Source organism: Octopus bimaculoides, chromosome 3 (genome assembly GCF_001194135.2).
Source record: "Octopus bimaculoides isolate UCB-OBI-ISO-001 chromosome 3, ASM119413v2, whole genome shotgun sequence".
In the NCBI taxonomy this organism is placed as follows: Eukaryota; Metazoa; Mollusca; class Cephalopoda; order Octopoda; family Octopodidae; genus Octopus; species Octopus bimaculoides.
Window position 1 is genome coordinate 48,338,921 of NC_068983.1, and position 4,396 is coordinate 48,343,316.

General features: G+C 42.4%; 1 protein-coding gene across 1 annotated transcript in view; it reads left to right on the forward strand.

Annotated features, from left to right (window-relative positions):
* The window catches only part of LOC106869724 (toll-like receptor 13), a 231,605-nt gene that overhangs the window by 178,336 nt on the left and 48,873 nt on the right, over positions 1 to 4,396 (forward strand). The window lies entirely within an intron of this gene.

Below are 4,396 nucleotides of genomic sequence, written 5' to 3' on the forward strand. Positions count from 1 at the left end.
GCCACCACCACCACTACAATCGCCACTTCCACCAACATCATGAGAACCATCATCACCTTTCCTACTGGCACCACCATCACCATCACCATCATTACCATCGCAAAAACAACAATTTATTGGAGAATTATAAAGTTTCTTTGTGGATCGATTGATCAGATTTGCTTGATATGTAATCACGACATTCAAGAAGGCAAGTTGCTCTGATGAATAAAGAATTGTCCTTTATCAATCAGCGAACAGAATGGGTCGTTTAACGGAGGAGTGTTGGAAAGGCAATTGATGAAAAAAAACAAAAAAAAAAAACAAAGAGAAAATAACAAGGTACGAGTAAACAAGAACAAAAAACAAAATCAATGATTAAAATCACAAAAAGAAAAATAAACAAGAATTTAAACAAGGAAAAAAGAAAGAGAAAAAGAAAAATAGTGAAGAATCGTTTCATGTGATGTGAAGGATTGACTAGGACATTGACACGATGAGGATGATGATGATGATAAGAATGATGATGATGATGTAGTTGATGACTGCGTAGACGATGATCGAAGAAGGAGGATCATAAAGGCACTGATGGTGGTAGAGTTGGTGGTAGTGGTGGTGGTGGTGTCGGTGGTAATTCTCAAGATATTTATAATGTTGTTGTTGTTGCTGATGATGGTCATAAGGCGGAAAGACCTAGTGACCGTGTTGATGGTAGTAGTTGTGGCTGGTATAAAAGAGAGAATGATAATTCGGGAGGTAATGAAGAATGAAAGAAACGTAAAGGAAAAACGTATATTGGTTACTAATTTGGGCAAGTCCATTACGTCGAGTCCAGTGATTAACTGGTATTTCATTTTATCAAAAAAAACAAAAAAAAAAAAACAAACAATGGCAGTTAAAGTCGACTGCGTCAGAATTCGAACTCAGAAACTAAAGACGGACGAAATGCTGCGAAGCGTTTTGCACAGCGTGCTAACGATTCTGCCAGCTCGCCGCCTACGCTGTGAAACGAAGGTTACTTTAATCCTAATGACGACGACAGCGATGACAATGATGATGATGATGAGGCGGAGAAGGAGGGGGGGAAGAGGAGGATGGGGAAGACGAGGGGGAGGTGAGTCAGGGATTGAAGGAAGAATTTAAAAGAGGAGGAGGGGGTAATGCAAATTGATGATGTTGGAAACGATGAAAGGAAATACGATGTTACTTGTAATTACGATGACGATGATGATGATGACGATAATGCTTATTATAACTCGGGTGAGTTTAGGCTTATTCTTTCATGTGTTTCAGTCATTTGATTGCGGCCATGCTGGAGCACCGACTTTAGTCGAGTAAATCTACCCCAGGACCTATTCTTTGTGAGCCTAGTACTTATTCTATCGGTGACTTCGGCCGGACCACTATATTACGAGAACGTAAACAAACCAGCATCGGTTCTCAAGCGATGGTGAGGGGGTACAAACATAGACACACAAACATATACATACAGACACATACTTAGGCGCAGGAGTGTCTGTGTGGTAACCACATGGTCCGTGGTTCAGACTCCTTAACAACAACATGGTCCCGGGTTCAGTCCCACTGCGTGGCATCTTGGGCAAGTTTCTTGTACTATGGCCTCGAGCCGACCAAAGCCTTGTGAGTGGATTTAGTAGACGGAAACTGGAAGAAACTTGTCGTATATATATATATATATATATATATATATATATATATATATATATATATATATATATATATAATTATACACACACACACACACACACATATATACATGTATGTATGTGTGTGTGTGTCTGTTTGTCCCCCCAGCATCGCATGACAACCGATGCTGATGTGTTTACGTCCCCGAAACTTAGCGGTTCGGCAAATGAAATCGATAGAATAAGTACTGGGTTTAAAAAAATAAGCTCTGGGGTCGATTTGCTCGACTATAAAGGTGGTACTCCAGCATGGCCGCAATCAAATGACTGAAACAAGTAAAAGAGTAAAACAGTAAGAGTACACACACACACACACACACACACACACACATATATATGACGGGCTTCTATCAGTTTTAGTCTACCAAATCCACTCACAAGGCTTTGGTCGGCCCGAGGCTATAGTAGAAGACACTTCCCCAAGGTGCCACGCAGTGGTAATTAACCCGAAACCATGTGGTTGGTAAGCAAGCGACTTACCACGTTGACTTTAAAAGTATAGAGGAGAAAAAAAAATGGAAAGGCAGAAGAAGGTGGTGGTGGAAAAGGTGAGCAGGTGGCAGCGATGATACGCGTGATAAATACGATTGCGATTACGGCGACGCAGAAGGGTTGATCAGAAGAGAATGGAGGGTTGATTATTCTGTTAATTGTGTTAAGGGAGGTAGCGAAGAGGAAAGTACATGAAGACTTACAAACAGGGTTGAGTAATTCAGTGGAGTATATGCTAATGATGGCTTCCGTAGCGGCGGTGATGATAACGACAACGACGTCGTTACGTCCTCGTTATTATCTTCGACGTCGTTGCCGCCGTGGTCTTCGCTCTCCTCCTCCTCCTCCTCCTCACCACCACCATCATCATCACCATCATCATCACTATCACTATCATCATCATCATCAACACGATCATCAACATGTTCCTCCTCCTCCTCCTCCTCCTCCAACATCATCATCATCATTATCATCGTCATCAACGTCGTCATGGTTGTTGTCACCCTCATCCTCATCATTATCATCATCACTAACATCATCGTCACCATAATCATTATATTCATCCCCCTCCTTCTCATCATCCTCATCCCTATCATCGCCGTCGTCGTCATCACCATCAACCTTCTCCTCCTCTTCTTCCTCCTCTTCCTCTTCTTCCTCCTCCTCTTCCTCTTCTTCCTCCTCTTCCTCCTCTTCTTCCTCCTCTTCCTCTTCTTCCTCCTCCTCTTTTCCCCCCTCCTCTTCTTCCTCCTCCCCTTCCTCCTCCCTCTCTTCCTCCTCCTCTTCTTCCTCCTCTTCCTCCTCCCTCTCTTCCTCCTCCCCTTCTTCCTCCTCTTCCTCCTTATCACCATTAATACCATCAGAATTGTCATCGCGTCGCCATCTTCCTCCCTCTCGCCATTCACCATCACGATTGTGACGAAAGTTTTGCGTCGTTTTCGGCTAACTTTACTCAATCTTCGTCGTCTGTGTTTAAAATCTCTATATAGAGTAATGTTGTCATTAAAACCAATTGCTATTAACTTCACTTCTAAAGAGACACATTTTAATTTCGATCAGCAAAGCAATTAAGGAAATGACGAATCGGTAATTGAAACGCGTACGAAAGAATTAGTTTAGCGTCTTTAATATGTTAACGTAGTAAGCGAAACAATGTGTTACTACCTTTCCTTGAAATATCGAGAAGCTTACTTTACATACTTCGTGACCGCCAATACAATGTTACCATACATATACCAGGTCAGCACAAATGTATGTAAGCAGGCTGCTGCTTTCTGTTTTATATTTCCAGCTAAAATCTAACCGTATAAATCTTCGTGTATTTTCATGTTGAAGACGGTAGGGATGATGATCGGCTTTCCGAATCAATAGTTTGGTAGAAGCATATACTGTGAAGTTTACTCTTTTACTCGTTTCAGTCATTTGACTGTGGCCATGCAGGAGCACCGCCTTTAGTCATGCAGATCGACCATAGGACTTATTCTGTGTAAGCCGAGTACTTATTCTATCGAACTCTTTTGCCGAACCGCTAAGTTACGTGGACGTAGACACACCAGCATTGGTTGTCAAGCGATGTTTGGGGAGGGACAAACAGAGACACACAAACACACATACACATACATATACATATATACGATGGGCTTCTTTCAGTTTCCGTCTATCAAATCCCCTCACAAGGCTTTGGTCGGCCCGAGGCTATAGTAGAAAACAAGCCCAAGGTGCCACGCAGTGGGACTGAACCCGGAACATGTGCTTGAGAAGCAAGCTACTTTATTTCATTGAATTAACCACAAGGGCTGTATATAGAGTGGTAGCTGCGGGCTGGACAAAGACATAAATGTGATGAGGATGATAACAAAAGGTGAATAAAAATGAGAGGCACCGACGCCCGCCGATCGATAACATCTCGAAAACATTGTTCAATACAAATCCAATAAAAGTCAAAAATTCAATGGCAGTTCAATAAAGTTCAATAAAAGTTCTTTTTAAAGATCTAATCTTCCTCATCCGGGCCTCCAAGCAAGTGTCTCGTCGCCATCAGGAGATCTCGCAGTGGCAATCCCGGAAGAGCATAAATAAAATCCTCTTTTTGACAGGTCTTTTCGACCTCCATGACTTCACTATGATTTAAGACCTCCGCAGCCACCTGCGGAGGCCAACGTGGGTGGTCTATTAATACCGAGTCGTAACGCTCACGGTCAAATAGATCATCCAGACAC